This window comes from Pinus tabuliformis, chromosome 3_1 (genome assembly GCF_031772625.1).
Source record: "Pinus tabuliformis cultivar Carrire ecotype Pingquan chromosome 3_1, CPIR1, whole genome shotgun sequence".
NCBI lineage: Eukaryota > Viridiplantae > Streptophyta > Pinopsida > Pinales > Pinaceae > Pinus > Pinus tabuliformis.
In genome coordinates this window covers 871278953-871291299 of record NC_142301.1, presented here as the reverse complement: position 1 = coordinate 871291299, position 12347 = coordinate 871278953, and positions in this window count along the sequence as shown.

The following is a 12347-nucleotide window of genomic DNA, read 5'->3' as shown; positions in this document are numbered from 1 at the left end:
CATGAGGTTTCTTCCAAAGAAACCCATGTACACATGATTTTATTTAGACACAATCCCATGTAAACACAACTTTTCTTATACACAATCATGTATATATAGGAAATTTTGAATTTTTAAAATTTTTACCTTCAGTTTGGGGAAGTAGCCTGGCTTTCCTACTATTTTAGGAGTCATTCGTAGTCTGTAATGGTCTGGTTTCTTGCTGGTGTTGATTTCTTTGTCTCTTTTTCAAAAAATATTTTGTGAACCTAGGGTTTGTGATTTTCTTAAAGTTTTGTATCCCTGAGTTTGGATTTTAGACCTTTTGGTAAAGTGTCTGACTATTCTATGAATATGAAACAAAGAGTTGTTTTTCAACTTACCTTATGATCCAATATTTGCATTGCTTCATTCGCATTTTTGAAGTTGATTTTTTTTTCTTCCTCCTTGTTTGAGAAAGGTTTGCGATTTTGGTTCAGTGAAATATTTTGATCTTCTGAGTTCTTTTGTTTGCTGAATGTTTTATGTGTCCTTTAGATCAATTTATTCAAGTGTTTTCGACCTCTTAGTCACCTTGGTATTATCATTTCGGTGATTTTCTATGGTTGGTAAATTTTAGTGTCTTTTGGTTTATTTTGATCTTGAGGTCATTGGTTTCTTTATCTTCTTGAATCTTTTATTCAAAGTACTTAAAAAGAAAAAGTAAAAAAACATTTGCTTTTTTCTTTTCTTTTCTTTGGTTTGATCCTTCTATTTATCAACAAGTGTGTGAGTCTTTGTTTGATGTTGGAATTTGCTTCACTTGACAGGTATTTTTTATGGATATTTGCTTTTCCTTGTCTTGCTTAAATTTTAACTTTAGGATATTAAAAGAGCACATTTTGTTTGTTTAGATCATTCCATAGAATCTTGAATTTAGACATTCTAGAATGCATTAAGTAGTTTACATTTTACGCAATTTTTTTTAAGTCTCTTTAGATAGATAATGAATGTGTGAGTGTGTTTACAAGAGGAAAATAGCTTTTTCTTTCATATACTTATCGTAGAGCCCTGTAGAGATCACTTTTCATCACAGAAAAATAAGTTGCATTTCACATGTAGCCTGATTTTTTATTGATTTTTTTTGCATCAAAACATCATAAGTTTCACTTCCACTACCCCTGACTTAAGTAACAACCAAGAAAATCAAGCACTTAAGATAAAATGAGCTAGATTTTTATTTTTTTCATAGATACATCAATTAGTCTAGGGAATATAGGGCCTTGGAATAGGTGTGTGGAGAGTAAACCCTCCAAGGCCACTCTAAGCTGAAACATAAAAGTTCATTAAAGAGTGAAAAATCCAATCCCGTTAAGCTGTCTGGGAAAGATCTTCTAACACATGAGTTAATCACAAGGATGAGTTAACATAGGGAAAGAGAGATACCCCCTCTCCTACTTGTTGGATCCCACACCAATGACTATTCCGCCCAACTTCTGGTTACGAACTGGTGACCTTAGTTGTTTATCCTAGGGACCACATAGGTGACTACGGGGGGAATACCCGTGGTACTTGAGAAAGACGATGTATCGCTCTCATAGTACTTATGGATGGTGCCCTTGGGAAGCTTGGGTACTTGCACTGGCAAAGGTTATTCTGTCGAGGTCAGTGTAACTATTTCTAATACCTTCTGACGGGCTTCTAAATTAGACATAAATTAAGGCCCATGCCTCTAAGTTAGATATAAATTAAGACCCATCTGACCATCCTTTAGCAAAATAAACCTCTCTTTTTGCATTATATAATGTACTTTTAACTTTAATATGTTCATTAGGAAGGTTTATGGATAATTGCATGTTTGTGCCTAATATTATTTATTTTTGTGGAATATTGTGAGAATATTGGGCAGATGATGAAGATTCAGAGAAGGAGATAATTTAGGGACTTGCTCCCTACTACAAGAGGATCAATATTAAATAACAAATAAAGAAGATATTCTTAAGTAATTGCACAGATTCTCGAGCTCCAATGATTGAGAAAATATAGGAATGTGTTCCGTGTCATTTAATGCATATTCCTAGTATAAGGAACCAGATCCACTAATTAAGCTATTTTGGTGGGGAAATCTTCCTCCTTTCATGATGAATGACTCCTAATCATTTTATATAAGTACCAAGTCGAATTTACATTTAGGGGTTGATTTTTATTAGTCTTATTGTGGAGCGAACTCATATTTTTGCAGCTCCACTTTCATTTTCTACAGGGATGTAATTGTATTGATGGAAATAAAGAAGATTCGTGACATGTTCAACTTCTAAATATTGGTATCCTTCTTAGGAATCTGAATTTCCTCGGGATTGGCCATCCTAGGAGCCTTAGAGCCCTTTTGTAACATTTACTTCTTTTCTTTTCACTTCTTATTCACATGCATCTCTTGTTCCTATTTTTTTCTATTTTTGTATTTAGCATTAATGATTTCTTGTTGTAGGATTGGGTTAAATGGTTGGAATAAATTATTTTACAGGACCACAATAATAGTTTCATTATTATAACAAATTTGTAAGGCCATAGTAATTATTAAGCTACTTGGATTGCCTTGCTTATTCCCAAATCTAGATTTCTGGAAGTCCCTTATGGCAAATAACAGTAAATTTATGCTATTTTTTAGAGAATGCTAACGAGATTAAATCGAGTTGATTCCACTTGGATTAGATCACAAAAAAGTTCTAGTTAATAAAAAAAATCACCCTATTTCATTTTCACTTTATTCTAGGTTATGCATTTCATAGATTTACTAGCTGACTAGTTCTCGAATTTCTAGATTTTAGACTAGTAATGTTTCTGCTATTTTTTTAGCATGGGTTAATAGAGGTAATTTTGAGTGATTCCACTTGGAATGGATACTTAAGATATCCTAGTCAATAAAAAAATTTGTCCCAACCAATTTGTATTTTATTTTCTTGGTCATTCGGTGAATTATAGTTTCATGTAGTAAATCTGTTGTTTCCTGTAGTACTCTTCAAGCATGTATATACTTGCCTGGATTCACTTAAGAATATTGGTTATGATCCATTAGGGTTGAATAAAGACCCCTAGGCTTTGAATGATTATTAGGAAATACTAAATAACACTTATGACTTGCCTCTTTACCCATGCAAAACATTTCAACAATTTGGGCTAATGGACAGATTTATGGATTGGATAATATACTGATGATTTTCTTGATTTCCACATCCAATGAACTATGCTAATGGATATAAACTCTTTGAAATGTAATGGATGACATTTATTTCATGATATTTACTTTATAAAATTAGAATAGGTTTCTTGACTTGTATATCCTTTCTTGCAATAGGTTAAGGTTTCCATTTCGAGCATTTCATTTTCTACAATTAGTTTAGGATTTGATTTCATTACATGCACTCCATTATATCATGAAATCAAAGTAAGGAAAAATTAAGTGTTGCACATATAGTGCTAATACCTATTAAGTTTGTACAGACCCCGTGTTGATAATTAAATTTGGTAGCCTTGGGAGTTGCAACATTCTTATTGCAATACCAATGCTCATCACTTTTTGGCACTGTTGTCAGGGAGGTGTCAAAGTATGCATTATTTTCTTCCCTAGTTGATTAATTTATTTTTACTTTTTGAAAAAGAAAAGATTTGAATTAGGCATATTTCATTTCAAAAAACAAAAGTGCATTGCATTAGTGATTTCATTCAATCATAAAAATAAAAAAATTCTCCAATACAAACCCACCCCCCTGTTTGATCACGTGGTGCAATAAGAGCCACATCACCATTCATTTTTGCAGGTAGGAGAAGAAGAGGTGATAGAGAGGGTAGGAGAAATGGATGAAGATGATGAAAATGAGGAATATCCTCTAAGATTTCCCATTCAATACACTGATGGTAGTGTGCACATGGAGAAAATCCCTTTATCTTTTCTTCCAAAATTTCATGGTATAAGGTGAGAGTATCTCGTAACCTTTCTCTTTAAATTTGAATCCTTTCTAGATCTTATGGTTACTTATTAAACACTAAAAAGTTGAGATTGTTTCTGGAAACATTGAAGAATAGATCTCTTAAATGGTTCACAATTTTAGGGACTAATTCAATAAGATAATGGAGTGAGATGCAAAATATATTTCTAGAAAAATATAAAGATCATGATCTTAAAGAAGAAACCTTTAGAATGAATAAAAAAGAAGATGAGAGCTTTGATGACCTAATAGATAGGTTTGTGTATAATGTTAAGAGGGAAGAACCAAATCATTTGGGATTCGACACACTAATAACCCTCTTACTTAGAACAATTAGGGTTGAAAGGATTGATCTCCTTGATCTCATGAGTAGAGGTAATGTATACCAATTATCTTTTGAAGAAATTTATGAAACATGCAAACACATATCAAGATGAAGGGCAAGGGTAAGTCAATCAATAACAAGATCGGTAAGTCAAGGTAAACTTGGAAACTTTCTTGATAAATTTAAAACAAAAATTCTTAGCAATCTAAGTGAACAAGTAGAAATGTTAAGTATACAAATGAGAACAAATAAGATGTTGATATTTGTGTTGTCCATGCATAATCACATGATGTTAAATATTTCCCCTCATTACCAAGGTTGAAGGAAGTTTACCAAGAGGACAATGTAGCAAGTCAGTTGTCAATGCAGCGATGTTATGTAGCTTCAAGAGGACCATGGAAACCTATTCAACCTAATATGAGGCAAGAGTCTAGTTCACAATTCCAAGCTTATGCAAATCCATCTCAAGGACCTTGGCCATCTCAACCCCAAAACCAATCTTGGCAACAAGGTTTGCAAGGAAATTATGGGAGCCATCCACAATATCCTCAATAGTTTCCTAAATATTATCCATACTCAACTCCAAGTTATCCCTACCATCCACCTCTACCACAACCACAACCCCAACTACATCCATCTCAAATATCCACTACCACTCAACTACATGTACCACCATTTCCAAACCCACATAATGAAGTAGCTCAGCCCACTTACAACGCTAAAGTACAACACTTCCAAACATCTCTTGTTAATCTAAATGGTATTCATCTTAGATTAGGAAGAGTATTACAAAAACTAGACTCTCTTGATTCCATTGAAGGAAAACATGCAAAAAAAGAAGATTCAAAAAAGAAGACCAAAGAATCATGGGCTACACTTGACGAAGAGCATACATCAAAATTACAGATTGAGAATGTTCCCTCATGGTTACCATCAAATCCTCCATGTAGTCAAGAGAAAAATCAGCAAAAAGAGGAACATTTGAAGGTCATGATAGAAGAAGACATGAAGAATGATCCAGATAAGGAAGAAAACTAGGGGCATCACAACTATATTGAAATATGTTTCTAGACAGTTATTAACTTTCATCAACACTCTCTTCTTCAACCATGCTTGATATCATCAAAGTCAAAGAATTTGGTCTCTCAAATTCAGGTACATGTCAAAGCATGCATTTGAAGCCTACATATCAGTTTTTCTATCATATTGATGTGCACATGGATCCGTTGGAAGTATTCTTATGCTTGAAAGAGATATTTTTTCCAAGTAGAGTAGGGTAGAAAACAAATAAAATAAAAATGAAAAATAAGAGGAAAAAAAAATCTCAGGTGAAAACCTCCTTTGAGGCGCTTAGGCACTAGTTGAAAACCTCATTGAGGTGGATAGTAGGCCTAGATGAAAAAAATGGGAAAAAGAAATAAAAATATTTGCTCCATGTATCTCTCTTTCGTGAATACAGGTGTTATACAACCTCTGCAAGCAAGAAAAGCAAGTTAGCCACCAAAAGAAAAGTTGATCAAAAGCCTAGTCAAAGGAAGTCAAACTTGGGCTTTCTCGTCCTCTTACCAGATGCTCCAGAAGGATCCAGACCATGCCAATCCATCACCTTCATATACTTCCACCATCCACCCATCATTCACAAGCTTTTGCCACTCATTTTCCTTGTTGTCCTGAAATACTACACGAAATAGAAATATTACTACATGAAATAGAAGTACATAGAAAAGAAAACTATTTTTGTCATATTTTGAAAACCGTACATCCATTTTCCAATATGTTTCAGGGGGAGATTCATATCAATGATAGTAACATGCCCAAGAAATTTTAGAAAATTCCAGTGCACAATTTTCGAGAAATCGACCTTCAACACCTACAACCCCCTTTGAATTTTATCAATATTAGTGCATCCATTTACAAAATTGTTTCATGGGGAGATTCATACATATTATGGTAGCATGCCCAATTAATTTCAACAAATTATAGTGCATGATTTCCAATCAATCGACCTCCATCAACTTTAGTGATTTTTATTATTTCTCGAGATTCGTGCATCCATTGGCCAATTTTTTTTATGGGGAGGTGCATAAGGATAATGGAAACATGGTCAAAAAATTTTAGGTCAATCCAGTATACCATTTGGGAGATATGGGTTTAACCAAGCTGCTAGAGGGTTTTCTGTAGTGCTACAAGATGTCCTAGCTTACTACAAGAAATAGGCTAAAAGCTATAGGAAGGTACGGAAGGTGAAATAAAGTGTGGGAAAGGTGTCTAATGGTGGAATAAGGTATAGGGAAGGTGAACATGACCCATGGCCAAGGCAAACACTCAGAAGATGGGATTTGACTAAGATAGCTTGCACATGGTAACTGGAAGAAAGAGGTTTAGAATGACTGAGCTATGAAGACCTGTGCGGAAGAAAACAAAGGAAATTATCACCTCCAGAGGACCATGGATCGATCATCAACTTAGTAGAAACATACATGCCTCTCCAACAACCATTAGGTAGGTATAGGTATGCAATATTCTTGACCTATTATTTTGAGCATATTATAGTTATAAATTTGTTGTCAATTCATGAGAGATGAGGTTTTATAAGTTAATGATGGGCTAGGAATCTCAACCACCTTCAACTAGTTAATTGCAACTCACTCCTTCACTCATTCAATGTGGAAATGCCAAATTAGGAAGGGTGATTATTACGATGAATGGGGAAAATAGTTAAAACAAGACATTTCTACAAAGGCCAAGTCATCACAACACTCCAAGCCCTGCATCCACTTCATATCCACTATCTATCCACCATTCATTCATCCCATTTCATAAGAGAAAAATTGATATTTTTCAAGAACAAACCCTACGCTCTATCTCACCCTGCAAATTTCTTGAAAATACATACAAAGAACATCCTCTCCATTTTGTCAAACCTCCACTACTCCCTCTAGCCCTAGCATCATCCTCCAACTAGTCTACATGATTTTTGGTCACTCCCATATATTTAGAAGACCTTGAAAGAGAAGGAATGACTACTACAGGAAGGCAGAATGTTGCTACAAGAAGGAAGAAAGGAACAAATTGTGCTAAAATGCAAAATGGCAGTGCCTAAGAGAGACTTAATAAAAACAAATAACCCTAAGGCTATTAGGAAATCATCTAGGCCACAAAAGAGAAGAAGAAGGCCAAAAAATGCAAGAAGGCATTCACCATCACAATAGAACTCAAACTACAGTGATGAAATGAGGCTTTCCAAGAGGTCTCTAATCTCTTTCTAGCTTTTCTCCAATGCCTAAAAGATGTTATAGAAAGGGGAGAATGGAATGGAAGTCAATATGAGGGCCTACCCTAAGCTCAGGCTATTATTTCTACTCAAAACATGTTTAAATAGGTTGCCACAATGTTTCCTATAGTTTCTACAACCTGCTATAGGGTTTCCTATAGTTACTACAGGAATTACTACAGGATGTCCTAGTTCTCATCTAAAAATGTTTTGAAGGTTTCAGAAGTGTCCAAATGGTGGAAAAGGGTAGAAGAACGTTGGAAAAGGATGTGGAAGGCCTTGAAAAATTGAAAAAGATTCAATAACCCATCTTGAATAAAGGGAAGAAGGCATGCTAATGGTCTCAAGAAACACTGTGAGTTTTTCTATGCACAAACAGTTTTGGAAACATGAGTGAAGATGGAATTAAGGTTTCAAGGGAGAGGATATGAATGAAATGGATCTACAAAACAATAGATTTCACTTACAAAGATGAAAGCTATGTTTTTTTTCTTGAAATATTGTTAAACAATCATGAAAAGAACAACTACATTTTTGTGCTTGTCCTTGTAGAATTTACAACCAAGATTATTAAGAGAAAGGACTTAGGAATGCACAAGAGAGAGGCCACCAGGGCCACGAATGAGGCACAATAAGGTCACTAAGTTTCTCAGAGGATAAGGAACACTTTCAATAGGGTAGTAATATGAGCCTCTAAATTAGACATAAATTAAGTCCCATGCCTCTAAATTAGACATAAATTAAGGTCCATCTGACCATACTTCAACACACTAAACCTCCCTTTTTGCACTCCATAATTTATTTTAAACTTTAATATGTTTACTAGGAAGGTTTATGGATAATTTCATATTTGTGCCTAATATTATTTATTTTTGTGGAATATTGTGAGAATATTGGGCAGATGATGAAGATTTGGACGAGGAGATAATTTAGGGACTTGCTCCCTACTATAGGAGGATCAATAATAACTATTAAATCAAGAATATATTATGAAATAATTGCATAGATTCTCGAGCTCCAATGATTGAGAAAATCTATGGATGTGTTCCCTATGATTTCATGCCGATTTGTAGTATTGTGAACCAAATCCACTAATTAAGGGATTTTGGTGGGGAAAGATTCTTCATTTCATGGGGAATGCTACCTAATCATTTTTTATAAGTACCAACTCAAATTTTCCTCTAGGGAATGATTTTTATTAGTTTTCTTGTGGAGAGAACTCGTATTTTTGTAGCCCCACTTACATTTTTTGCAGGGTTGTAATTGTATTGATGGAAAGAATGAACATTGGTGACATGTTCAACTTCTAAATCTTGGTCTCCTTCATAGGACTCTGAGTTTCCATGGTCTTGGACATCCCAAGAGCCTCAAATCCCTTTTGTACTTTTATTATTTTCACTTCTTATTCACATGCATCTCTTCCTCTTGTTTATTTTATTTTATTTCTGCATTTAGTATTCATGATTTCTTGTTGTAGGATTGCGTTAAATGGTTGAAGTAAGTTATTTTGCAAGATCAGAAGCATCATTTAATCCTTCTAACAAATTTGAAAGGTCATATTAGTCATTGAGCTACTTAGATTAGCTTACTTATTCCAAAAGCTCGATTTCTAGAAGTCCCATGTGGTAAATAACAATAAATTTATGCTATTTTTTAGAGCACTCTAACAAGCTTCAATCACGTTTATCACCCTTGCATTAGATACAAAAAAATTATAGTGAATAACAAAAATTACCCCATTTCATTTTCACTTGATTGTAGGTTTTAACCATGTACATATATTAACTGCATTCGAATTCTAAAAATAGAAAATAAACAATAGTGAGAGCATAAGACATAAAACAAATATACATAGATATTTTACCCTGGATCCCAAAACTCGAACTACCAAAATTAATTTCTCATTATGTTCCTTTCCATGTTAGAATACATATATGTACATGCTAAAGCATCCAATACCATGCACTGAAAACCATTACACCCAAAACCATGTCTGAAAACCATGCACAAACCATAGGTAGGCCCTCCCACCTAATATAGTGTCCAAACAAAATTTCCTCGAGGCACTACCCCAGGCCTCGTAGACGGGGACTAACCGCCCCCCTCAAACCCCCTGTGACCCCTCCGCTACACAATTAGTGCAACCCCCGGTTAACTAGGGTGGCTAGCCGTGGAAAGAATATAGCACAACCCAACATTCTCCCACTTGTGGTTTTCTTTCCACAGGGGGCCACATGAGAGCTTAGTCATTTATCCAGCCATACAATGCCCATTGTTTCTCTACACCAAGAGAACTTCTTAGAGCTCACAGATTTTGTCAATGCATCTGCAGTATTCTTCAAAGTGTCCACCTTTACCAGCAACACCTTTCTGCCTTCTATCATATCCCTCACAAAATGATACTCAACATGAATGTGCTTTGACTTTGAATGGTAAGTAGGGTTCTTTGCCAAGAGAATTTCACTTTGGCTATCACAGTCTATTCTTATAGCTCCCTGTACTAACCCCATACTTGATCACAATCTCTACAACCAGACTCCTTTCTTTCTTGCATGAGTGCCTACCATGTATTCTGCCTCTGTAGTTGATAGTGCCACTACAAATTATTTCTTACTCATCTAACTAACTGCACCTCCAAATAGGTTAAATGCATACCCATTTGTAGATCTTGTCTGATCCAAATCTCTAGCTGAGTCTACATCAACAAAGTCAGAAATATCCAAAACTCTGCCCAATCCTGGTCTTCCTTGGTAGCATAAACCATAATCACTAGTGCCACACAAATACTTGAGGACCTGCTTCACTATTGTCTAATGCTCCTTCCATATTTTTGACATAAACTTGCTCAATACTCCCACTTCATGTGTAATGTCTGGTCTAGTACAAACCATCGAATACATCAAGCTACTGACCACACTTGCATATGGTACACGAGACTTGTCATCTTCCTCTTCTTGTGTCTTTGGACACTTTTCACCAGATAAATTTGCACCTATAGGAATAGGAACCTTCACTGGTTTACTATCCTGCATATTAAACCTTTGCGGTATTGTCTCAACATACTTCCTCTGGTTTAACCAGAGCTTCCTCTTTGCATGATCTCTTTTAATTTTCATGCCCAAAATAAAGTTTGCAGCACCAATATCTTTCATGTCAAATTTGGAGGACAATTAGGTCTTCAAATCCTTGATAATTTCTTTGTCATTTCCAATCAACAACATATCATCTACAGACAAAACTAGATAAATAACACAGTCACCAATTACTTTAAAATACACATAGTGATGTTCTTTGCTTATGGTGAAGCCAAGTCCCTGTATAAATGTATTGAATTTCTAATACCACATCCTTGGTGACTATTTTAAGACTTCTTTAAGTTGCATACCAGTTATTTCTTATGCTTCAACGCAAAGCCTTCAGGTTGCTTCATGTATATCTCTTCATCTAGATCCCCATGAAGAAATATTGTCTTCACATCCATTTGTTCTACCTCAAAATCAAAAGTAGCAGCAATAGATAAAAGTAATCTAATAGAAGCTACGTTGGAAATAGGAGAAAAAATATCACTGAAATCAATTCCCGTCACCTGGGAATAACCTTTTGCTACCAACCGAACTTTGTATTTGTCCACCTTTCCTTTTGCATTTGTCTTATTCTTGAACAATCATTTGCTGCCAATTGGTTTCCTTCCAACCAACAACTCCACCATATCCCAAGCCTCATTTTTGTGCAAATATGCCATTTCATCAACCATGGCCTCTTTCCAGAGTTTTCCATCCTCTGAATCTACTGCTTCCTTCACAGTTCTGGGATCATAATCAGTAATAGATAAAGAGAAATTTGAACAGAAAGTAGATGGACTATACCTTTCTGACTGCCTTCTTTCTCGAACCGATATTCTCACAACCGGAGTTTGTGGATGTTCATCTTCTGATTCCTCTTCTACTGTAGAGTCTGATTCTTCCTCCATTAGCTCAAACTCTATATTCTCAGGTTCCGTTGGTTGGAATTCATGTTTAATAACATCTTTCATCTCTCTGAACACCACATCTCGGCTACACACCACCTTATTTGTTACTAGGTTCCAAAGTTTATAACCCTTTAAACCATCCTTATACCTAATAAAGATCCACTTTTCAGATTTATTGTCCAACTTTTTTATTTTCTCCTTTGGAACATGTACATATGCATCACATCCAAATACCCTCAAATGTGAAAGAGATTGTTTCTTACTAGTCCATGACTCTTGTGGAATCTTATCCTCCAATGCCGATGAAGGTGATCTGTTGACCAAGTAACATGAAGTCTCCACTACCTCTGCCCAGAATACCTGTCGTAGCCTAGCACCACTGAGCATGCTTCTTTCCCTTTCCATCAATGTCTTGTTCATTCTTTTTGCAACTCCATTTTTCTCAGGTGTGTATGGAGTAGTCTTCTGCCATGCTATACCACACTTCTTACAGAATTCTTTGAATTCCTTCTTGAAAAATACTCCACCATTATCGGTCCTCAGCACCTTTATCTTCTTCTCTGTTTGGCTTTCCACTAGAGTCTTAAATTATTTAAACCTATCAAATACTTCAGATTTATTCTTAAGGAAATGTATCCATGTATTCCTTGAGAATTCATCTATAAATGATACATAATACACAGACTTACCCAGTGATGGAGCCTTCACAAGTCCAAACACATCACTGTGCACAAGCTCTAATATTTGTTTCACCCTCTTACCATGAGAGGGGAAACTCACCCGATTTTGCTTCCCATATACACAATTTTCACAGAAATCAAAATCAAGAGAGAT